Here is a 26172-nt window from a genome sequence, read left to right on the forward strand (position 1 = left end):
AAGCATTTGCTAAAATTTTAAATAGTGGTTCTCCAAAGCTTATAGTGGGAAACTATTGTTTTTTAACAGATTCTTTTGAGATGCATCCTTTGACCTAATTTTAAGTGACCTAAATTATTCTACAATTATCACCTTTACAGTAATTTGAAACCATTTTCTTTTCAGCTGTAAATATGTACTTACTGTGTTGTATGCTAAAATAATATTTCCCAGTGTACCTAAAGTAGTGGTTCTCAAACGTGAATCTAGGAATCCCTTGGGAGCTTGTTTAAAGAGTGCTAATCCTTGGGCTCAACCTCCAGAAATTAATTCATTAGGTATGGGGAAGGACCTAGGAGTTTGCAATTTTCTGATGCCGTTAATCCATGTATTTAAGAAACGCTGCTGTAAAGGTTATATAGGGAAATGCCTGTTTAGTGGATTCAGGAAATCCAGGAAAACGCTTGACTTTTCAAACTTGCTTATCTCTTGATATTTTGAATCTTACTCTCCTTGGTCTTTGGTTCTGGCTGACTAAAGGCAGATCGTTGGGACTTGAACTTCCTAGCAATACATTGAGGCCAATGTTGGATCCAGTTGGACTTCATCCAGCAGATTTAAGACCAATAAGTAAGGAGCTGTTACAGAGTCCATTGTTGATGAAGTGGAAATAATTTTCAGCTGAATGCTAAATGGCTTCAAAGAGTATGGTGCCTAGCAATTTATTTTGTGTTTTATAACTACACATAGAAACGGAAGAGAAAAGCCTGATCTTGGAATGAGTGATTTAGGCCTGCCAGACAAGTTATGTCAAGTATCACTAACATAGGAACCTAAATTATCAAAATGATCTCTATGTGGTGTTGAAACGAGGTCAGTGCAGATTCAGGAGTTGACTCCTAAGTAGTTTTAAAGCAAATATGCTTTATACTTTTTTTCCTAATTAAGGGAGACTTGAAAATTAGTCAAATTAGTGGTGCTTTTTTCAGCATTAGAAGTAGTGAAAATACACACTTAGAATGTTTTAATGATGTGAAAGAGAGACTACTTTGATTGTACTTGAATACAGTTTTTGTTATGTCTTTCTTAAATGACCTATGGGTGCTATTAAATTCTTGATATAGTACAAATTAGAAAGTCTTAAACATGGGCTTGTCATCTGGCATGCTAGTTTTAGATTGTTCATAGATTAATCTGCTGACTGTTTAATGGCCTGAAAGGAGGGAAAGAGCGAATTTAAACCAGATTAGTATGTTCTGCACTGCTAAAGTATTCCCTGATTGATCCTAAAAATTAAAGATGGAAAAGACTCTGGTAATTTGATTTTTACGTGGGTGATTGGATTTCTTATAGTTGATATATAGGGGTTTAGGATTTTTTTTGTGATGTGGATAAATGCAAGTCAAGTGTTAATCAAATCAATTGTATAAACATTTGAGTGCCTAGAACACCTGTTCTGTGCAGGTGTGCCAGATACTAGAAATACAGTGGTGAGCAAGACAAATGGCTCCTAAAGTTGAGTGTTATCAAATGTAATGGGCTGACTTACATGGCCTAACTTTGACCAGGAAAGTAACTTGTGTATTAACATGTGCTTTGTTTCTAAATAGGAGTGGTTTTATATTTAGTTTTCTCCATTTATATTTATCCCACTTGCAACATATAGTATTTATATGCAAGATAACTGTTAACCAGCATAAATGCAAGAGGATTTACAGGGGAAAAAATGGTTTGATGGTTGTAGCAAAAAAAATTTTTTTAATCAACTGTGTATTCTCATTGAACAGACTATAATAAACTGAACATAGTATTTAGAACATATCAGTTATTCAATATTAATATTTTATTAGATGGGTAGTAACATTGTAATTTATTTAAACTTCTAAATAGTAAGAGTTATGGGAAAAGGACCCCACCTAACTCATTGAGGCTGAATTTGTGTCTTATATTTTTGTATCCCTCACAGCTCTGCATATATGTTGTCAGCAATGAGTGAATGGGTTCATTGAAGATGTTTACCTTGGAGTATTTTATCTTGGCAGCATTGATATAACTATTATACTAATAGAATTGAGAAAAATTGTTTAAATTGAAAGGCTACTCTTTTAAAAAAATAGCTACTAGTTTGAGCATTTTAACTTTGTGGTAAATGAGTAAAAATGTTTTAAATGAAATGATTTTTCTTAAAAATACTTTTAAAGTCTTTTAAATTCTCTGAAGAAGTCTCTTGGCCTCAAATTACCCAATTTACTATAAGTTAATCTTTAGGTTTTATATTTAAATACTAGTTACTAATCTTTTCAAGAGAAGGACTTTTTTTTAAAAATGGAAGTTCTTAGAAATTGAAAATTCTGTGGGAACATGAGTTATTTTGTAACATAACTTGAGTGATTGAGCAAGGAAGTGTGGGGAAACTGCTTTCTCTGTGTTTTCCAAAGAATTAGGAAACATTCAGAAGTGATTCCTGATGAAAGGAATAAGCTATGCTTCCTTTATTTGGGAGGTGTCTTTTGTTGAAATGTAATAAATTAATGTCAGTTATACTTAAAAATCTAGGACTAGCAAATAATGTTTAGTAGAATGTGTCAGAATTATCAGCTTCCCCACACATATAACTTTAAAAATTGGTGATGAACATATTCAAGCTCCAATTCATGCTTTATGCTTATTGTAAAATAATAATGTTATTAAAATAAATCCAAGTTGATCTTGTTCAAGGTACCAAATCCTTTTCAAGATATTGAAATGATGTAAGAAGTGGATATAGAGAGAAGGTAAGAAAGGGAAAAGTTTGTTTCTCTGCTATAGCTAAACAAGGATAATTATTTAGAAAATTATTTCAAGATATAAAAAATAAAATAATTACTTAGTGGAAAACTGATACTTGCAGAAACTTGAACTCATCAGTTATGTGGCTCCTCTTGGTGTAACTCAAACTTGTAATACTTATCCTTTACCTAGCATAGATATAACTCTGAGTAATATTTTTAATCAAAATGGCTGTTTCTACTCTGTCCTATTTTATTTTAAAAAATCAGCTTTATTGAGGTAAATTTGCATACATAAAAATTACTAATTTTAAGTGTGTAGTTTTAGTTATGACAAATGAATATAGTTGTGTAACCACCACTGTAATCATGACATAGAAGATTTCCATCACCCCAGAAAGTTACCTTGTGTCCCTTTAATCTCACCTCCTACTCCTCGTCCCTGCATCTGCTTTCTGTCACAGCTGCTTTTTGCAGCATTTCTTATAAATTGAATCATACATTATACAGTCTTTTGTATCTGTCTTCTTTCACTTAGCATAATAATTTGGAGATTCCATGTTGTTATATTCATCGGTAGTTCATTTCTTTTTATGCTGAATAGTATTCCATTTTGTGGATATATCACAATTTTGTCCATTCACTGTTTGATGGACATTTGGATTGTTTCCAGTTCTTGGCTGTTATAAATAAGGCCACTATGAACATTGGAGTACAAATCTTTTGAGGACATGTGTGTAAAATACCTAGGAGTGGGACCTTTGTTCTAGTTTAAATGCAAGGCTTTCTTTCTTAGTTTTGGTAGGGAAGATAGAAAAATCTATATTAAACCAAAAGAGTGAAATTTATTGCAGGGAAAGAGTTGAATTGCCAACTATAATTCTTTTATTCTTTATACTTCTATTTTATTCTTGATCTCCCCCTGCCCCCGAAAAAAGCTACTGCCTTTTCCCTTAACTAAAACCTCTTCTAAAATAGTATTCCTTATTTAAAACTTGCATTTACAAGACATACTAAATTTTGAATGGACTAGTTGAACCATGGCTATTTTGCAACACTTCCTGTCCCTTACCCCCTAGTATTTCTGTCTTATACTAAGTTTTATTGTTTGGAGCCTTTTTTCATTTCTGTCTATATCATCTCCTTTCTCCTCCAAGTTGGGACCTACGTGGTACAATTTGAGTTAAGGGAAATAGAGAAGAAGCTACAGATAAAGGTTTAAGATTTGTAATGGCATATATTAGGAGGTTGCTGGAAATTCAGCTGCGGACCATGTTGATCTGGCTTAATGATTTAATGAAGCCTGTGAAGTGAACTATATTTGCTGACTCATATGTTTATGTTATAATCTCCTTGGCAGTATAGAGTAGAGTTGATTTAGAAGCAAGAGATGCCTGAAAACTCACTCCCTGCCCTCCCTGTATTGTATGTATACATACAAATGTCCGTATACACATTTCTTAAATTAGGAATTTTAGGTTTAAAATTGGCTTAAATTTCAGATTTGAGTTGGTCAAGTTTCATTCTCACTGGGTTATTCTCATCCTTTTTTTACGATAGCATCTACCTGCAGCATTCAGAGAACTGGAGTTTGAGTTGAGATCAGAGGAAAAGTTTGGAGAGCTAGTAGGTAGATCTGTTGAAGTAGAAGGTTTGACAACATGCTACCTCAGAAAATGGGAGAGAAGGCAGGGATTGGGATTGGGATAAAATAACTGCTTGTTTTGCAGTTGGGCATTCTGCAAATACTTGTTAAAATTAAAATGACTTCTTTAAACAAGGTAGGGTTTGGTGCTTTTGGGTTACAAAGACTAATCTGATATAGAGCCTTTCTGGAAGAAGGGGAGCTTAGTAACAGAGCTTCTGATCTGGCATTAACTAAAGTACCAGTAAATATTGTGCTATAGGTTGTGTATACCTGATAGAGAGTATATCCAGATTAGTATAGGAGACTAAACTGCATCTTTTCTTCCCCTGTCAACTTTGTCCAGCTCTGGCTTCAATTTTGCTGGCTATCTACCCCTCTAATTCCTTCCTCCTCCTCTGTTAGACTATGAGCTAGGTGATGTGTTCTATCATTTCAGTCCTTACCAAGGTGAATTGTTTGTGAGATTTTCCTAATAGAATACTGTTCTGGGCTGCTTGACCATTAAAAAAAATGGAGTATGGGCATAAGATGCAAATAATTAGTGTACTTACAAAGACAGACTCTTACAGCAGGTGAGGTAGAAGACAATAAAAGATAAACAGAAGTTAAAATGTAGAAGAAAAAAATATAAACTGGAGAGGAAGGAGAACTTGAAATTAGAATGGTGATGTGTGACCATCAGGATTTTCTCCTTTCTTACATATTTTCTTTCATTCATATTCTCTCTGTTTTTTTTTCTGTTTTTTCCTCTCCCTCTTTTCTTTCTTCCGTCGCTTTAATTTATTTTATGGTTTTATGCCACTGAAATATTTGTGTGTTATCCATTTGTGTGTTATAGCCTCTCAGTGATTAACATTGTTATCTTGTCTTTTCCAGGTGCTCTGTAGTAAATGAGTGCTTCATTGGCTTTTTATTGGCATTATAGAATTTTGCTTGGGGTGACTTTTTTTTAGTATTTTCCTTATATATTATTGATCACTCATTATCTCTTGCTTTGGTTCTGCTTTGCTACCTGGCATAACCAAAAATTGACTTAATTTGGAGTTGTTAGTAAGGAGACACACCTTTTGCATTCCCAGTTGAAGAAGAGCAGTGCTCTATTGGAGAAGTTTGTCTTTTTGACTGCAGTGTAGTTTGGGGAAGGTTACAATAGAATAACAAGATTGGGAGCAGGCAGACATTCACTGGACTCAGATCCACTGAGTCACACCTTGTCATCAGTGGAATAGCACGCGTCATTTAGCACTTGGATTTGATGTTTTAAACGAGAGCACTATTTCTTATAATTCATTGAATAGGTAATCACAAATCAGTTTAAATTGCTTTTGGATTGGAGTTTGAGTGTACGGAGATAAGATAGGAAATATGGCTCGCTTGTTGTTGTTAGGTATCTGGAATCCTTAGAACATCAGGTTCAAATATTTATTTTTCTCAGGTTTTATTTTGAAATAATTTCAAATTTATAGAAAGTTGCATTAATAATACAAATAATTCACAAATACCCCTTGGCAAGATTCACCCATTGTTGACGTTTTGCCACATTTGCTCTGTAATTCTCTTATCATATTATTTTTTTCCGAACTGTTTGAGAATAAGTTGCATATATCATGTTCCTTTACCATATAATACTTATATGTATATTTTCCAAGAACAAGGGCATTCTCATCTTTTCAAGGACATTTCAGTTATCATATTAAGGAAATTTAACCCTGATATAATACAGTTTTCTAATACGCAGTCCATGTTCAGATTTCTCTATTTTTCCCAATAATGTTCTTTAATAATTTTTCTTCCAGTCCAGGATCCAACCCAGAATCATTCATTGTGTTTAGTTGTCATGTCTCTTTATTCTCCTTTAATCAGGAACATTTCTTTAGCCTTTCTTTGTCTTTTGTGACTTGACATTTTTGAAGAGTGACAGACCATTTATTTATAGAATCTCCCTCAATTTGGATTTGTCTAATGTGTCCTTGTGATTAAATTTAGGAAATGTGGTTTTGACAGGAATGCTACATTAGTGGTGTGTGCTTCTCAGTGCATTGCATCAGGAGGCACATGTCCGTTTGTCCCATTATCAGTAATACTAACTCTGATCTTCTGGTTAATGTGGTATCTGCCAGGTTCTTCCACTCAAAAGTTATTATTTTCCTTTCATAATAAGTAATTTGTGGGGAGATATTTTGAGACTCAGTATATACTATTCCTCATCAAACTTTCATCCACAAAGAATTTTAACATTCTTTGTTAATTTTACCTAAATTGATTATAACTATAGTGGTTGAGAGTTAAATATTTAATTACACAAACTCAGTAATATAGGAAGGAGTCTGTTCCAGCTGTTGGATTCCTTATCATTAGAAAATGTTGTGTTGAACTGGAATTTGTCTTCTGAGACTTGCACACATTGTTTCAAATTCTGTACTTTTGTGCCTCATGACATAAGCCTGCTCTTTTTTCTCTTTAACAGCCCTTAAAAATGCATTCCTTTTTTATCTTTGAGGTTCCTTACTCCCCTTTCTAACAGGCGTTTGTTGTAAGAGATGGCTTTCCTGAATTTATAACTATCCTGTTGGCTTCCTGATAACACTCGTCTATCAATATCACACTTAACATAGGGTACCAAATCCAGATATCAGTTCTAGATATGATTTGATCAGTATGATAGATTGCTGTTGTCCATAATCTGGGTTGATGCTTAAGAGCACCAGGCTTTGGAGATAAATCGGATTCAAGTCCTATCTCTGCCACTTATTAGCTCTGTGATCTTAAACAAATTCCTAATATCTCCAAACTTCAGTTCGATAATCTGTAAAGAGTGGTCATAATTGCATCTACCTTTTAGGGTGGAATGCAGATTAAGTGTGCATGTAAAATTCTCGGGGTGCTGTCTATTACACCATAATCTCTCTTTAGCTAATTATTATTATTATTTTACAGAAAGCATGCATCTGTTTTACAGCCCAAGATTGGTACAATTTATTTTTTAGCTATTGTGTTGTATTTTAGGCTCATTTAAACCTGTGGTGAAAATCGGAAAGTTTCAGTAAGTTCTACTGAAGCACAGTTAGACTCTGGGACAAATATTTTAACTTGTGTGAAAATTATTCTATCAAGTTACAACTTTTATGAGATTTTGAATTACTTCTTAAATCATTTACATGTAGACAATAAGTAGATTATAAAGAAACATTTGAATTATTTTGAATGAAGCCTAAAACCTTTGGTCATCTTTTATAGCATAGCAAATGTGCAATAAATATTTCAACATTAAATAATACTTAAAAATTAATCAGTGAAATTTGAGTGGATGCTGTTTCTCGTGGTGTTTTTAAGCCATATTGTTAATTTAAATAGTAAATTTACTCTGTTTGTGAAATCCTAAAGCTTTTCCTAAAATTTACTATAGAAATTGAGGGCAATATTGTACATGTAGTGAAAAGTAGTTATCTGGGTATATTCTAGGACATTTTGATGGAATGCAGCTTTCTTTTCCAAACAAGCCTTCTAACACTTGGTTAACCTGTAGCAATAATGGTACTGTAGAAAATTGAATAGGTGGGAAAATGTGCTATAAACCTTGATAGTAAATCTCAGAAATATGACTCCTCATCCTGTCACAACAGGACCAAGAATCTCATTCTCCCCAATCAAGAGGCTCCCAAGGGATATTCTTAGGACACTGAAGTCACGCCATTGACTGTCTGTTTGTAAAAGTTGTTCTTTAGTTGGTGGCTGTTTATGCTAGAAAAATTAGCTAAGCTTTAGGAAAATACCTAGTTTTGCTTACTTTGGTGGGTATAAATGATTACCTTGCTCACCTAGCCTGTGGCCAGGTGAAGAAAAATCTATATATTAAAGTTACATATTGATATATTATACATTGGTGTTAAATACCAAATGAAATGTTTTTATTTCTTAATTTTACCTCAGCAACCCTTTTTATGTAACTAGTAGCTATTATAATAGTGAAAGCACTCCTTAAAATTTTAGACATTTAAAATGTACATAGTTAATTTTAACTGTCTCAACTCTGTTTCATGTTAAATGTGTTACAGGAATGAATCTGAAGTCTGCTGCAGTAAAACACTGAAGGCTTTAAAATGTTTTCTTGCATAAAACTCAAACTTTAAGTAGCTGCTTATGAGGATAGGGAAGGCAGGAAGCTAATGTCTGTCTCAAGATACAGGACAGCTGTTTGCTCATCAACCTCAACTGTGTGAGTAGACTTTAGCCTGTAACCCTATGTAACTGGGCATAGTAACTTAAAATTTTTTAAATCTAAAGTGCTTGAAGATACACTTAAATCATGATGAGGCATTTTTTAGGGTCTGTTTTTTTCTGGTGGGTAAGATACTGAGGGTGGAGTAAGTGGTAGATTTTCATTTAGGGTGTATTTTTGAGAATAACACTTAATAACTAAAATATCATTAGTGACCATGCATCTTTTCACAGTTACTCTAAGCATTGGAATCTGCATTACTCATGTTATTGTGAAGCAAAAGATTATAATTCCTTAGATTGCTGTTTATTTTGCAGTTCATTTCAGACTTTTTAAAGTAATATTTTGGCTCAACAACCATAAAAATGTATTTGGGGAATATGATTTTAGATATTAATATTGAAAATTGCTCTTGGAAATAGTTTAATAATTTAAATTATAATTAATAATGTTTAAGATAGCTCTATTTAATCAGAGAGAGTGTATACTTCAAAATAAAGGAACTCTTGATTCCTAAATGCAGTTGGAAGTCTTTCAAACTTGCCAACTTTGTTTTTAGAAGTGCTTTATAAATACCTATTGAAGAAAAAAACTTCTTTTTCTTTTACTAAAAGTTACCACCTGAAGAATCAGTTGCGGGGCGGGGGTGGTGGTTTTTTCCTACTCCTCCCTCCCTTGTTTTTTCTTCATGGATTTGGGAGTAAGACTCTTAATTGAATATTTTCCCCCCTTAGAGGAATGCATGGTTTGTATACATGAGATGATTGAAATGTAAGACGCTGCCTTGAGCAAAATGATGAGCATGTGGATAAAGATTCATAAAATCTTGTTAGCTGTTTAGGGAGACATGGAGTAGCATGAATGTTATTTGCACTAAGATGAACTTACTTTCTCTTTCACATCACAAATATATTGGCTGAAGGAAAATCAAAATTGTCTTTAGAATCAGTGAGTGAGAAGATATTTAGAAAGTATATGAAGAATATACACTGAATATGAATATTCTTAGGAAAGTAGTCAAAGGGTACATGGCAGAAATGAAGGAGATATATGTAGTTGCATTCAAAAGTAGTGAAAAACTCAAGGTTTTAGTTTGCCCAATTTTTTTCCTTTCTGGATTGGTCAGAAGATAAACAGCACTATCTGAGTCTCCATGGGGTTATCTAGTTCCTAATCTTTCAATAGCTCTAAAGAAGAATTATTATAATCTTCTTGTTTAATGATGACAAGTCTCACTTTAATGAAGGTTTAAGGTCTGGAATATGAGATTTAACTCTCCAGTTAGTCATTTGGCATTTCACTTGTAGAGCCGAGTTTAATTTGGTGCTGCTATTTTGTTTACAGTACTCCAATACTCTTCCTTCCTCTCTTTTTTAATTAGTGTCAAAAATAAAATTCAAGGGGAGTGAAGCCCTTAGAACATACTAATGAAACTTTGAGTTTTAAGATGAGATTAGGCAGAAAGGACACAATAGGAAAGAGAGAAGCTTTTAAAACCATAAAGGATTTGGGGGAGATTGCATGATGGTAAATTGGTCCCAATTTCCATTTCTCCTTTTTTCTCTCTGAGATGATTCTTCGTGTGTTATGTTACTCTTCTACCAAGCAGGTAGAGAAGAGTGCTAAGGAGCTAATTGCCTTTACTGGGCTAGAAAGTACATGTAGGAGTATGTGAGCACCATACATAATACTCTGTCCCATCAGTCCTGCCCTACCCTTTACCTTACCACATAGGCTTCTCATTGATCGTGTACCCATTTCTGGGACAGAGTTTTGCCTAGATTATAAATGTGTTTTAGCTTCTTTTACTGTTGAATTTTGCAGTATGCTTTAACACAGAGTTCTGGGCTGTGTAAGGCTTTGTAATATGGTTAAATACACAGGCTGTAGAGTCAGGCTGCCTGGAATCAGATCCTAACTATCCCTTTAACAGCCGTGTGATATTGAGCAGATAATTTAAACCTTTATGTGCTTCAGTTTTCTAATCCATAAAATAGATATAGTAGTAATTTGCTACCTAATATGGGGTCTTGTGAGGTTAAGTGAGCCATCAGTACTTGAAAAATATTACTATTATTTTTAAAGTTTTGCTTCTTTGAGAGGAGGAACATTAAGTGGCATATTCTAAATCCTCAAAGTAATAGATTTTCAGGCCTTAGGATTAAGAATTTGGAAATCACAAAGTAGGGTATTTTCAGTTAGTGTATTGGACAGTGCTGTTCTAGATGGTTGGATTTGAATCTAGGTAATGTATTTACATTAAACATGACATTTCTTGATGACACACAGCTCTGTTTGTCTGGAACATGGAAGGTTGGCTCTTGCCTCAGATGTAACTCCACAGAGGAAGTGGAAAGGAAGCAAAAATATTTCTTGAAGAATTTTGGTGAAGGTTAGGTATATTTTCTCTGGATTTTAGGTAAAGTGATTTTTAGGCAGTTTACAAAAATCATTATAATGTGATTTGTAAATGAAGGCATGGATGGGTGGGTTAAGCAGTGCTGCAGGTATTGAGTTCTGTCAGTAGGGACTGCTTCTTGGCTTCAAGTGAGCCATATTTTACATTCAGGTGCTGGTGGAGTGCTTTCTAATCTAGAAGCACTTTTGAAAGACTGGCAGTATTATAAGTGGTACATTAATCTAAAGTTTTTCAAGAAGGACTAGGTATCAGTGGTTTTATTGTAAGAGGATCTGTTTGGGATGATCCTACTAAAAACTAAAAGCAGTCTGGATTTCAGCACTGATCATCACTCTTACTGTGTGTTTAGAAATATTTGGTGTTAGAGGGTATACCAAGAAGTGGAAACCATGGTTTTATGTTCTGAAAGAACTCACTGTTCACTGGATTCTAATCAGGGACAGGAACACATTGGAACAGATATCCATTCTAACTAAAGGAAGAAACAAGGGGGATTATTAAAAAGATTTATGAAAAATCTTATGGAATTGCAAGAAGTTTACAGCCTTGCTATCTTTTTATGAGTTTGATATTCTACCTCTTTCCCACCTGCACCCCCGATTTTAGATTGGTTCGTTGGGTCAGGTTTTCACCCAGGTCTAATTAGCTCATCTGGAGGTATTATCCCACAGTACTGACAGAGCAGCAAGAGCTAAGAGCTGTACACGGTACAGATTGTATTAAAAGGGAATGTTAACAAAGGAACAATGATTGGCATGTCTGATTTCAGTTTCTTTAACTGATTAAAAAGCAAGGGGAGGGGTGATAATATTACCTTCCTCATATAGATACAGCCAGTCCTGGTGGTCTAGTAGTTAAGAATCGGCACCGTTAACCAGCATGGCCCAGGTTCATTTCCCAGTCAGGGAACCACACTACCTGTTGGTTGTCATACTGGGGTGGCTGCATGTTGCTGTGGTGATGAAAGCTGTGCCACCACTATTTCAAATAGCAGCAAGGTCACCCATGGTGGACAGGTTTCAGCTGAGCTTCTGGACTAGGAAGAAGGACCGGGCTGCCCACTTCCGAAAAAACTGGCCATGAAAACCCTGTGAATAGCAGTGGAGCGTTGTCTGATATAACACTGAAAGATGAGAGGATGGCACAAAAAGACAAGCAGGCTTCCGCTGTGCTGTACATGGGGTCGCTAGGAGTTGGAATTGACTTGACAGCACTAACAATAACATGTAAATAAGATGAGAACTAAATGAGATAATTCATATAAAGTGCCTAGCACAGGGCCTAGTACACAATAATAAGAGCTAATAACATTTTCGATGAGTGCTTACTAATACGTATCTAAGTATGTAGTTTTCTGATCTGATTTTTTAATTTAGGGAAAAGGTTTGGAGAACTGAAGTTGAAATGGTGTCCTGTGGATACCTGCTCAGAGCATCTTAATTTAGAGGTGGAGTGGCTGCCTAACTGGTGGCCTAGTTATGCTCTCAAGTATTCGTGATAGTCTGTCAATCATACCCCAGATTGGCTTACTGTTGAGCATTGTGAGTATGCTCTTAATCAGGAATTTAGAATGGATTTTCAGTATTTGTTTTAGCCATTTGAATCCCTTTGTTCAAGTGAAATCTTTTACAGAAACCTGATATGTAAAAATACTAAAGAGGAACTGTTCTGCTTAAAGAAGAGGTGTTTGACCCAATCTACCATCTCAGTTTTCTCCCCACTCCTGCCCTCTGCCTCAGCAATCATTGATAGAACACATAATTATGAGAAATAAGCATGGTTATGAGCAGTAAACTTACTGAAGGATTGCCTGAATGATAGGCATGCCTGATAAGTCCATGCATACCCTTAGATGCTTTAAGATTTTATTTTTGACTCTGGCTCCTTGTAGATTGCCTATTAACTGAAGTTGGCTATGAAACTATTGGTTTATATTGAAAGATGGTACCAATAAACAACCTCAGAAACTTATATTTTACCTTATAGATATTGTTGACCATATCACATTGTGTTCTGCTTATAAACTATAGATAAAATGCTCTTATGTTATCTGAGTCAAGATTAATTGTACTTCTCGTGAGTAATTGATTTTGTTTTTGTTTTGAATATTATACCTCTTAACTATTCATATCCTTTGCATTGGCTGCTAGGAAGAATAGGATCAAATGAATGGCTTCTAATTAGCAAATATACCTTTTTAGGTATGCATTTTATTTATTGACGATATACCTGAGTTCTCCTTATTTTTCCTTGGATTGGCTATTTTTGCTTACTTCTGATGTCATACAGCATTTTTTTAAAGTCACCTTACATCCTTTTCAGAACGACCTGAGGTATATAAAAAATGGTAGTGAAGTGTTTAGTTAAACCCTCCTTTCCCATTCTAGAGTGATAGGATTCCCCATTGCCTACAGGTTTAAATTTAGATTCCTTAGCATGAATACAAAGACTTCATGATGTGGCCTTACTCTCTTTCTAGGATCAGTTCCCACCATCCTATATTCCAGGCACATAGGATTCTTTCCTCCGATGAGACCACATACTTGCTTTTATGCTTCCCTGACAATTATAAATACTAATAATAAGCACTTAGTAAATTTTTTTGGCAGTTCTCCAGAATAATGGATGCATCCTTTTATAAACTTTTGAGAGAGGGATGTTAGAAACCATTCCCTCACACTTTTGATCAAGAAAGTTGTGTCATATCAGTAGGAAGTGAGATGTATTCTGAGATCTCCTAACAGATGATCACTGTTTATGTGGCAGGGAAGCCTTTTATGTACCTGCCCTTTGCGAGCTGTGAGTAAATAAGGAGTTTTGGCCTTACGACTGCAGCTACTATTAAATACCTGATACTTGGCAGCTCTCCCTGTCATGATGAACTTCAGATGTTTGACTTTAAAAAGCCATCTAATTCTGAGCTTTATATTGCTGTTTATGGGTTATAAAGTGTTTTCACAATCACTGTTTCATTTTATCCACCCAAATCCTATGAATTAGAAAAGAACTTATCTTAATATGAGGAGCCTGAGGCTGACCATTTATCTAAGAAGTGGCAGAATCAGAACCAACTTTAAGATTTTCAGTTCTTTGTTCTTTTCACCAGCCATACTATACATCAAGTTGTCCCTGTGTATATAATAGTTTTTTTGCAGTGATTTATAGTCATGCCTCTTTCCACAATGTATTTGTTATTCCTCTTCCCAAGGTATGATGTTTCAACTAAAAAGAAATCAGCTTCTGAAAATCTTGCGATCATTTTGGGCATCCATTTTTTTTTTATGTCTCTATGAGGGTAGAGTTAGTTTAAAACTATTTTTGTTGCTTCTTAGTATTTTGTGTTTTTGTGGCTGATAGGGATTATTGTAATTTTGGAGTTAGATGTGATGTCTGTGCAGACATAAGAAAGTCACACATTAATATTTTGTCCTTATACTTATATTGAGCCTTGAGAACAGAACCACGTATCATAAACTTCTGTCTTTAATAGCATCTAGTAGAGCAACAGGGACCAAATAAGTATATGAAACAAGGTACCCTTGAATGAAGAGCTATGACAAAAGAAAGTAAAACTGACTGACAGTGATAAAATTTTGCTCTCTTTCCTGATAATATTCTAACTAAAATAGTTTTGAAATCATTCCTTTATTCATCCAACATATATTTGAATACCTCAAATGTGCCTGGCACTGATCTAGAACAGGGATTGGCAAACTGTGGCCCACTGGCCAAATTCTTTTGGCCACCTCTTTTTGTAAATAAGAATTTTATTGGAACACAGCTATGCCCACTCATTTACATAATAGTCTGTGGCTTCCTTTTCACTACCAAAGTGGAGTTGAGTAGTTGCAGCAGACTGTACGGTGCATAAAGCCTAAATTATTTTCTATCCGACCCTTTAGAGAAAAAGTGTACTGACCTATAATCTACAGTGCTGAGGATACAACCCTGAAAAAACTAAATAATTCTTTTGTATATTTAATTTGGTTTTTCTCTTTTATATTACTCTCAGGCCTTACCATATCATTCGTTCATTGTTTATATTTCAATTCATGTTGAAGAATGATGTTGATTACAATAAGTAGCTATCAGTTCTTTTCCTCTGAATTTGTGTAGGTATATTTCCTTAGTCGGCCTTTCCCTGAAATGAGAAACTGATGGGGAGCATGGTGCCCAGTTCTGTCCTAGTGTAGACTTCGATTTGGGGTGTATGGACAGGAAACTTGAATGGGTGCCAGTATCCCAGAATTAGGTCAGAGAGGAAGAATGCAATGAAGTGTAATCAGTATCGAGATTTAATAATATTAATAATTTTATTGTTTCATCAAGAATATTCATAAGCGAAAGTGGCTTTTTTTATTGTGAGAGTGTGGTGATGAAGAATACAGTGACTGCTTGCACAGTTTGGTCCTACTGCCTTGATTCATGCCAAGGCTCCACCTGTTTTACTCTCCATTGCTTTTATACTGCTAGTCAACACAGTGAAAAAGGCAAATAACAAGCTCTTGTTTTTATGAAAATAGTTTTGATTTGACCTCCTGGACCTCTAAAAGGATCTCAAGGATCCCCAGGGGCCCACAGATAAGCTTTGAAAACTACTGATGTAGAGCATGGAATCCAGCCAGACTGCCTAGGTTGACTCTCACTTGCATCACTTAATAGCTGTGTGACCTTGAGCAATTCACTTAAGCTTCCTATGCCTCAGTTTCATCATCTGTGAAATGAGGATGTTGCTAATACCTATTTCATAGGATTGTTATGAGGATTAAAGGAGTAGATATTTATAAAGTGCTTACAACAGTGCTTGGCACATAAAGCAATATATAAATATTGTTAAATAAAGTTAATAATAAAGCCAGTTATTTGTATAAAAAGTGTTGTACAAAGTTTGAAGGGAACAGAAGAAATTTAGAGAATGACCATATTAAATGGAAGAAATCAGGGAGAGACATTCATTTACAAATTGGAGACTAAATTAGAGATTTGCCTTAGAAGAGATTCCTTAAAGGGGTTTAGGCAGGGAGGTGAAGTCTGCATGGTTGAATTATAAGCTTTAAGGTCAAAGAGGAGGGAGTAAAAAGAAGGATTATGCGTATGGATCTTGCATATATACAGATCTTATTTTATGTTAGTCTTTTTGAGAAGAAAAGTGAATGAAAGCCCATGAGTGTGGAAACCAATGAGAAAATTTGAGTGGGTCCCCCCTTTTGCAACAAAGGATATTAGGTTGCCTTATGCAGATGATAACTATGTCTAATTCTTTAAGGTATGTGATATGGGACCTAGGTACGTTTGAGAAAATAAAATTGACTACAATTGAAGTTTAATTATAAAATTACTATGTTTGGTATGCTAAACTAGGCAAATTGCTAAATGAACCCCTTTCCGAGTGGAGTGAATTGGGAAAGATACCTAAAAGCTTGGGGCCTGAGGTCAAGCATCTTTGTTCAGTGCACAAACTGCATAACCACATCTAGCAGTCCCTGCTGGCCGGCCTAGATCTCTTCTCAAACAGCAAATTCAGTTTCTTTCAAAAGAGCCTATTGCAGTTTCTTGCCTTGGGGGTAAATACTTGGCTACAGGTTGTGTGCTGGCAAGGTGGCAGGGCAGTTTCATGCATGCATTCAACAACTATTGAATGCCTACCACGTGCCAAGCATTATTTTAAGCATTAGTAAACACAATAGACAAAATCCCTGCCATTACAGAGGTAACATTTTAGTAGAGGGATGACAAACAGAATAAGTGTAATTTAATAGTAAATTAAGGTTGAGATAAGAGTATTGAAGAAAAAACTGGAAAGGGTAATAAAGAATGCTGGGGGCAGTTTTACATAGGGTGGTAAGGGAAGTCCTCCCTGAAAAGGTGACATGAACACAGACCTGAAGGAGGTGAGGGAGCCTAGTCATAAGGATTTCTGGAGGGTAGAAGTTACAGCAAGTATAAAGGCCTTGAGACAGGAACATACCTGGCAGTGTATATGATCAGGGAGGAGTAGGAGTAGGAGAGGAGGTCGAGTAGTGGGGGACCAGATTATGTAGAGCCTTCAAGTCTTGGTAAGGAATTTGGCTTTTACTCTTGGTGAACTGGGGAGCCACTGGAGGATTTTGAGTAATCAAGCAGTGTAATTTACTTTAAATTTTAACATGGTCACTGGCTGCTGTGTTGAAAATAGACCATAGGAGGACAAAAAGAGAAGCAAAGATACATATATACCAGTAACTATATTAGTTGTTAATTGCTACATAACAAATTACCCCAAAACTTAGTGGCTTAAGACAACAAACAGGGGCCGGCCCGGTGGCATAGTGGTTAAGCTCACGTGCTCCCCCTTGGTGGCCCCGCGTTTGCAGCTTTGGATCCCAGGCATGGCCCTACGCACCCACTCCTCAAGGCATGCTGTGGCGGCATCCCATATACAAAATAGAAGAAGATGGGCACAAATGTTAGCTCAGGGCTGATCTTCCTCACCAAAAAAAAAAAAAGACAACAAACAATTATTATCTCACGCAGTTTTTATTAGGAATATAGAAGTGGCTTAGGGCCGGCCCCGTGGCTCAGCGGTTAAGTGCGCGTGCTCCGCTGCTGGCGGCCCGAGTTCGGATCCCGGGCACGCACCGACGCACCGCTTCTCCGGCCATGCTGAGGCCACATCACACATACAGCAACTAGAAGGATGTGCAGCTGTGACATACAACAATCTGCTGGGGCTTTGGGGGGGTAAATAAATAAATAAATAAAATCTTTAAAAAAAGAAAAAAAGTGGCTTAGCTGTATGGTTTTGACTTAGGGTCTCTCATGAGTTTGCAATCCAGATGTCACCCCAGGCTGCAGTCCTCCAAAGACTTGACCAGGGCTGAAGGATTTGCTTCCAAGTTCACTCATACAGCTGTTGGCCAGAGGTCTCAGTTACTCAACTTGTGGACCTTTCCTTATGAAATGGTAGCCGGCTTCCCCAGAGTGAGTGATCCAAGAGAAGAGAGCAAGGCAGTAGCCATAGTGTCTTTTATAACTAGACTCAGAAGTGACACACCATCACTTCCGCAGTATTCTGTTGATCATCCAGACCAACACGGATAAAATGTGGGAGGGGACTGAAGACCAGGAGGCATGGGATCATTGGGGGCCACCTTAGAGGCTGGCAACAAACAAATAGAAAATGAGATTTTTAAAAGATACCACATACAGTCAATTTTAACAAATCAGATACCTGGGGATATCCACGAGAGACATGCAAGACCTCTTCATGAACACTATAAAACATTATTGGGAATTTAAAGAAGACCTAAATAAATTGAGGAATATTTTACTGTGTTTGTACATCTGTAGATTCAACACTGTGTTTGTACAGCTGTAGATTCAACACAATCCCATCAGATCTTTTTTTTTTTCTAATAGAAATTGACAAACTGAATCTAAAATTTGTATGGAAATGCAAAGAGCCAAGAATAAGCAATGCAATCTTGAGGAAGAATAAAACTGATACCAGGTATCCAAACCTAAGTTAATACCAGCTGTCCAAAATCTATAATAATTTAAAACAGACAGACCAGTGGAATAGAATTAAGAGTCTAGGAAAAGACCCATATGTGTATGGTCCCTGATGTATGGACACAGGTGAGACTGCAGTGCAGTGGGGAAAGAATGGTCTTTTCAATAAATGGTTTTGGGTTAATTAGATAACCATATTGGGAAAAACATCAATCGTAACCCCTACCTCACTTTATATTAAAAAAATTAGATGGATTGCAGATCTGTATGTGAAAGGTAAAATAATAAAATTTAGAAAAAAAATAGAGAACATCTTCATGACCTTGAAGTAGGCAAAGATTTATTAAATAACTATAAAGGAAAATTGTTATCAAAATTTAGATTAAGGTGAATTTTTTGTTTCAAGACACCATTAAAAATGGAAAGACAAGCCAGAGTGGAAGATATAATAAGCAAAAGGCAATCCAACAGAAAAAATGCACAAAAAAGTTAAATAGGCAGTTAACAAAAGAGGACACCCAAATGGCCAATAAACATATGTAAATATGCGCAGCTGCCTTACTGTTAATGGCAATGGAAATTATAAGACTGCAATGACATATCACTACACACTTATAAGAATATTTAAAATAGAAAGGCAAATGTATTGATTTCTTAGGGCTGCAATAACAAATTAATACAACTGGGAGGCTTAAAACAAAGAAATTTATTCTCACTGTTCTGGAGGTCAAAAGTCTGAAATCAAGGTATTAGCAGTGCCATGCTCCCTGTAGAGGTCTAGGAGAGAATGCATTCTTTGCTTCCAGATTCTGGTAGCTGCATACATTCTTTGGCTTATGGCCATGTTACTCCAGTCTCTGCCTCTGTCTTCACATCACCTTCTCTTCTGTGTGTCTATCTCAAAACTCTCCCTGCCTCTATCTCCTAGGGATACATGTGTTTGCATCTTAGGCCCACCTGGATAATCCAGGATATGCTCCTACTCCTAAGATCCTTAACTTAATCACATCTTTTGCCATATAAGGTAGTATTCACGGGTTCCAGGGATTAGGATGTAGACACATCTTTGGGGCCACCATTCAGTCCAATAAAGCAGACAATACAAGTATTGGTGAGATATTGAGTAACTGGAATGCTCATACATTGCCAGAGTCTCTGAAGTTGCCAGGAGAGTGTAAATTTGTATAACCACTTTGGGAAACTGTTAGTAGTATCTGCTAAGGGTGAACATACATATTTCCTATGACCCAGCATTTCTGCTCCTAGGTATATACTAAGCAGAAATGTCTATGTATGTTAGTCAAAAGACACATACAATAATGTTTATAACAGCAGTATTTGTCATGGTCATAAACTGGAAAGTTCCCAAATCCTATCAACACTGGAATGGATAGTGGTTTATTCATACAGTGGACTATATGCTAGATAGCAGTGAGAATGAATGGACTACAGACAGACAAATTAGCATGGTCGACTCTCAGAAACAATTGGAGACAAGCCAGCCACAATTGTATACACTGTATAATTCCATTTATAAAAGTTCAAGAACAGGAAAAGCTAATCTAGGGTGTTAGAAGTCAACATGGTGGTTATCCTTGGGGGAAAGGGTAATAACTTGAAAAGGGTGTGAGGAAGCTTTTTGGGGGTACTGATGATGATATTCTGTGTCTTGATTGAGATGCTAGTTACACAGTTGTGTTCAATTTGTGAAAATTTGAACTTTATACTTGTGACTTGTATACTTTTATATGTTAAAAGAAAAATAAAGAATGGGAGTTGTTGGTTTCTTTACTTTTGTAGGTTTCTTTACTTTTGTAGGTTTCTTTACTATAGGAATCTCAATTGAACTAATGGAGTATTGATATGCATTGATTATTCTCTGAGGTTGGAGAGTTTTAGTAGAGCAACATTTAGTATTTGATTCTAATATTCCTAAGGACTTGGAGTTGCAAGTGACAGAAACTCAAACCAAACTAAAGCAAAACCAGAATTTGTCTCACATAAGCATAACTGCGAAGTCTAAGGGGTGGAGCTGTCTGTCCTCAGCAAGGTGTATGCAGGAGTTCAACTCATCTTTCTCTGGGCACTCTCCTCCCTACCCATTTTGGCCTTGCTTATCTTATTTTAATTGTCACGTGGACTCTTTCTCCATTCTGGCAAAGATGGCCACCAGCAGCACCAGGTTTACATTGTATTGTCTTCACAACTGGTAATCCCAGAACAACGTCTGCCTCTTTCCCAGTAGTACCAGTAAAATCCAGGGAGGACTGATTGGCCCAGCTTGAGTCACAGGCCGAGGCTTGGATCATGTGCCCACCCCTGAGACAGGTCTGGCCCTGGGAAGGAGGAGTTAGGCCTACCCAAAACAAATGAAATGGTCTTCCCACAAGAAAGAAAGATTCTGTTACCTGAAAGAGTAAGGAAGGAAAACATACTAGTCAGACAAAAACTATCAGTTTCAGGAATATAGATATCTTCCAGGTTCAGTTACTGAATGATTTTATAATTGTTAAGACACCATGGGTTTATTTAGCCTTGGTGAGTAGAAAACAACGTGCTAAATAGAGGTGGGTTTGTACCAAGAGCATTACTGTCGTTTTTTACGTCTTAGCTATAACTCCGTATAAACCAGACCTGGGGATACAGATTTGGATAAGATATTGCCTTTTTCAGTCCTTTCGCCTTATAGGGTGATGAACATATACTTAGATGAGCCTTAGCAAGAGCAAATGATACTTAACATTTACCTTGGCTTTGGATGAGAGAATCCCACAGTTAATAGTACCTATGCTTGAGTCCCATGTCTCCATAGCCTCCCTGCATCATCTGTAGTGATGATTACACTCAAGTCATTTGCTTATTTAATCCAAAGGTTGGCAGACTTTTGGCTTGTAATCTGTTTTTGTTCAACCCATAAGCTTAAGAATGTTTTTTGCATTTTTAAGTGGTTAGGGATAAAAATCAAAAGAGTAACACTTTGTGATGTGGAAATTCTATGAAATTCAAATTTTAGTGGCCATAAGTATAGTTTTATTGGAACACAGCCATCCTCATTTGTTTACATTTTGTCTGTGGCTGTTTTTGCACAACAGCAAAGTCGAGAGGTTGTAACAGAGACTGTATGACCTGTGAAGCCTAAAAGATTTCCTATCTGGTCATTTACAGAAAAGTTGTTGCCAACCCCTGATTTAAACATTTTTGGGCAGACTATAACAAATGAGAGCCATCTAAAATGGGAATGCCAATCAGTTTTTTTAAAACCTGTCTTCTTGAGCTGCAGACAATACAGTGGCCTCTTCTTGTGAGATTTATTATACCAGTCAACGAAAACTTTCCTTATACTGATAACTGGGAAAGTGAGGTTTGTATTTACTAGAATTAACTTTGGGGTCTTTTATATAACCTAGTATGTTGGAAATGATGAATTAATTATTTTCTGGGAAAGAATATGTAGTATCCCCAAAGATGTTATCCTCATGTTAGCCGGACTCGTGCCTTTTTGTCTTGTAGCCCAAGCAACAGCAGAAAAGACAACCTGACATAGGGAACTGGGGACTGCTATACAGAGAGAGAACTACAAAGCATCCTCAGTACAGTAGGAACCCTAATCCAAAGTCCCTATACTTTATCAGAGTGAGTAGCATTCATCCCAAGTGTTTTATAGTGAGTCATACTTTCTGATCTATTTGCTTTATGAACTTTCCTGGATTTTTTTTGTCATCTCTGCAAAGGTTCTTGACTCCTAGAACATATGTCTATTGCCCATATGATAGCTGGTAGATCCAAATGCTCAGAATTCTATGGGAAATTACTGTATGCTACCAGGAAATACTAATCTCAAGCGTCTATGCCAGGATGAGTATTCCTTTTTTGATCAATTATTATTAAAAAAAAATTATAGTAGTATATACCATAAATTCTACCTTGCTCTTTTCCGGGAATCTCCATTTGATACAATTGCAAAGATTAGCCAATTCTGAGTGGTTTTCCAGTGATTTAAAAAGGCAGGCGTTATCACTTTGTGCCTGCAGTACTACTTCAAAATTTAATGTCCACTCTTATTTAACTCAACATGTGTATTTTTTTCTTTTCCTGAAATTAATAGTAAAGATCCCCAATTGAAAAGGTCATAAGTGTTAACCTTGGAATTAAAAACTCTGATGCTTATAAAATTAGGTAACTGAAAGTGAAGGTGGCCTTGAGTTGGAGGTACAGGCTCTGTCTAGGAGGGGTCCTAGTTGATGGCTTTTAATTTTGGGAACGGGAGTCTGCTGTTGTCAGGTCTTGCTATTTTTCAAGAGAAGCTAGAAATCTGGAATTTTTATGTGACATTCCCCAATTTTTGAATGCTAACAACTAATTTAAAAAAATGAATATTTGCTAGCTTAACCAAACATGGCTGTGGGTCAGACTTAACTTGTTTGCCAGTTTGCAACTTCAGTAGACTAACTGAATTACAACTTCAGGAGACTAACATAATTACAAATTATGTTTCCTCCCTATTTCTTTCAGGAGGAGGGAGAAAAACAATGAAATGAAATGAAAAAAATATATGCATTTATAACTTGCTTGGGCTATTGGTCATTCTTGCTCAATGTTCATTATATAAATTATGAGAACTGAGATGTGAAGCATTTTTCATCAATCTGTTTTCTCCCCTTTTCAATGGAAAATAACCGTTTTTTGCCTGACATGAATACTTCAAACAATAATAAAATGTGTGTATTCAACAAAATATTTTGTGCAATTCATATTAGGCATAAAGGGGATTTGAAGAAGAAACCTACAGTGTAGCTGGGAAATGACTTGTATTACCTATAAAGCACTCGAGTAATGATAAACTTAGGTGCCCCAAAAGGGTGGTACATACAGATTGTTTAGAAATACAGAGCAGCGGAGGATCAAGGTGGGCCGAAATGGACCCAGATGAAGTAGAATTTAAGCTGATTCCTGAAGTAGATAGAATTGTTATAGACAGAGTGCAGAATTGGGAAGCATTTACCAAGGAGGGAGCAGTACGAGCTACATGCTTGGTTCCAGCAATGAGCATGATGTGTTTCAAACAGATGGGAGCAAAGGACTCTTGCTTTTAGGAAGAGCAGCTACTGAGTTTCTGCTAATGTGCCAGGCACTATATAGATGCTTTCTATTTGCATTCTTATTTAATCTGGTTAGATAGATGATATAAGCACCCTCTTAGGAAGTTGAGACTTAGAGAAGTTTGGTAACATGTCCGAGTGCTTAGAGGTAATAAAAACGGCAAAGCTGGAGTGCTGCTCTGACCCCAAGCCCATTTTCTTTTCACACAGCATACTTTGTAGGGAAATTGGGTTGGTGGGGTTAATTATGTAGAGCATGAATGCTAGGTCTAGTGCTCCTTTCTGGGACAATAACTAAAACAGAAGTAATAGGATGAGAAGCTGGTGTTTTAGGAGAATTTAAATAAATGGATTGGGAGGAGGGGCAGTAAAACAGAAAGAAAAAAACTCTTAAAATAACCCAGGTGTAAAGTGATGAAAATCAGAATTGGAATGGAAAAGAAAAAAGCATGAGACATTTCAAAATGAAAATTATTGGAACTCGATGACTTAACTCGAGGGAATGAAGCAGAGGGAAGTAGGTTTAATTGACATGTATTTGCAGTTATAATTGAGTCTATGTTGTGTTCATTCCTTCCTGTTCTTTTGTCAAGGTTTTAATAATTGGTAATGAATTTTCTTTGTAGTCTTACAATATTTGATCTTGAATTTTTTATGCTAGTGAGAATTTCTTAGGTAGAAACACTTAAAGGAAAAACAAATTCTCTGAAGAGTTTGGTTAAGCTAATTAAAGCTGCATAATATCTTAAGGTTGAATAAATGAATGAAATTTTAAATTATCTTTAAATGAAAAACGTAAGAATTTAGGAATGCTCACAGAATCACAGATTTGCTAGGGACAGGATGGACTTTGAATGTCTGTTCGTTTTTTAGATAAAGAAAAAGTCACTGATGTAACTGGGTTACTAGATATGTGACCTTGAGCAAATTATTAAGTCTCTTCGACTATCCGTTTCCTCATTTTATTAATGAGGATGTCAACAGCACCAACATCATAGGGTTCTGGAGAGAATTAAATGAGATAATATAAATAAAACAATAAAAACAGTTCTTGGCCAGTGGTAAATTCTGAATAACTGTTAAGTACTATCCGAGGGGGTAGAGAGGGTAATTGGTTGTAGTTTTGATTATGAATGTTATTGAATCAGAAATCACATTTTCTGAATTCTCTGCAATTCATAAGATTTTTTTTATTATGCCATGCTAATTTGTTTTTCTGTTTATGTCTGGTAATCTCATTCTTCACCTCCTTGGATTTGAAGCTTTATAATCCCACAATGTAGCAATTAAGGAATTGTTCTGCCTTCTTGTTCTCTTCCCTTCCCTCTTTTCCTTCCTGAATGCCAGACTGATGGGCCCTGCAAATTGTTTACCTACCAAAAAGGTACAGTAGCAAGGGGAGGCAAGAATTCCAGTTTCTCCATAGCTACCCTATCTTTGCCACTAAGATGTACTAAGATACCCTGTTATGGTTTTGATCTTCTTCTGAATCTTCATGGAAAGGTATATTTAGTGACCTAAAGGTGAATAAATAAGGTTGATTCTTTTTTTTCTTTTTTAAGTTACGTGTGAAATCATTTGTGCTTTTTATCTGCCAGTATAATAGTTTTTTATAAGAAAGCTCTTCTGAAAATCCTTGTGCTGCTGTGCAGGGCAGTTTGGCTTGGGGACATTGCTAGTGTTACATATTTTTGAGTTTTAATCTTATTGTTCAAAAGCAGGTACTGTGCTTTAAAAGCTTGGTGGTCATTTTGTACTTTTCACAAATTTGTGAAAAATCAGTGGGGAAAGTTCCTTTAATTTTCTTATCTTATAACATATCATTTTAATGTCATTAATAGGCAGCATAGAGTGGTTGGTGGTTTAGAACAATGTTGCTCAATCTTTTTTTCTTTATTTCCCCCATTAAAGAGTATTTTTAAACAGTTTTTTTCCTAATTGGCCTCCCACCTTCATAAAATTTTAATTCCACATGTATACTGTATATCTGTTTATGTATTATAGGTATATCTGTATTTTATATATAAAGAGTAAGGTTTTTTTCCATGCTCGTTTCCCTTAAAGAATCAGTGTTTGCCCCCTTGAGGTGATACTGCCTGCATTGATTCTCATAGTTTACAGCAGTGGATTTGCAAAATTTTGGACTTGAGGACCTTTATATTCTCTAAAATTATTGAGTACCCTGAAGAGCTTTTGTTTGTGTTATATCTAGTGATATTTATCGTATTTCAAATTAAAGCTGAGAAAAATTACAAAGTATTTGATAATTTCTTTAAGAATATTTTATGGAAAATTACCATCCCTGTCCATGATTTAGTGAGAAAAGTGGCATTGTTACACATTTTTGCAAATCTCTTTAAGGTCTGGCTTAATAACAAACAGCAAGATTCTCATAGTTTCCTCTGCATTCAATCTGTTACAGTGTTTTTTTTTTTTTAAAGATTTTATTTATTTATTTTTCCCCCAAAGTCCCAGTAGATAGTTGTCTATCATAGCTGCACATCCTTCTAGTTGCTGTACGTGGGACGCGGCCTCAGCATGGCCGGAGG

General features: G+C 35.9%; 1 protein-coding gene across 2 annotated transcripts in view; it reads left to right on the top strand.

Annotated features, from left to right (window-relative positions):
- Positions 1–26172, top strand: part of ZFAND6 (zinc finger AN1-type containing 6) — a 70293-nt gene that overhangs the window by 25560 nt on the left and 18561 nt on the right. The window contains exon 2 of one of the 2 annotated variants that reach the window (XM_058542216.1): positions 8451–8611. The exons of the other annotated variant lie outside the window; for it this stretch is intronic. The gene's annotated coding sequence lies outside the window, so the exon portion shown is untranslated. The remainder of the gene's footprint in view (positions 1–8450; positions 8612–26172) is intronic. 2 annotated transcript variants of the gene reach the window in all.

This window comes from Diceros bicornis, chromosome 5 (genome assembly GCF_020826845.1).
Source record: "Diceros bicornis minor isolate mBicDic1 chromosome 5, mDicBic1.mat.cur, whole genome shotgun sequence".
In the NCBI taxonomy this organism is placed as follows: Eukaryota; Metazoa; Chordata; class Mammalia; order Perissodactyla; family Rhinocerotidae; genus Diceros; species Diceros bicornis.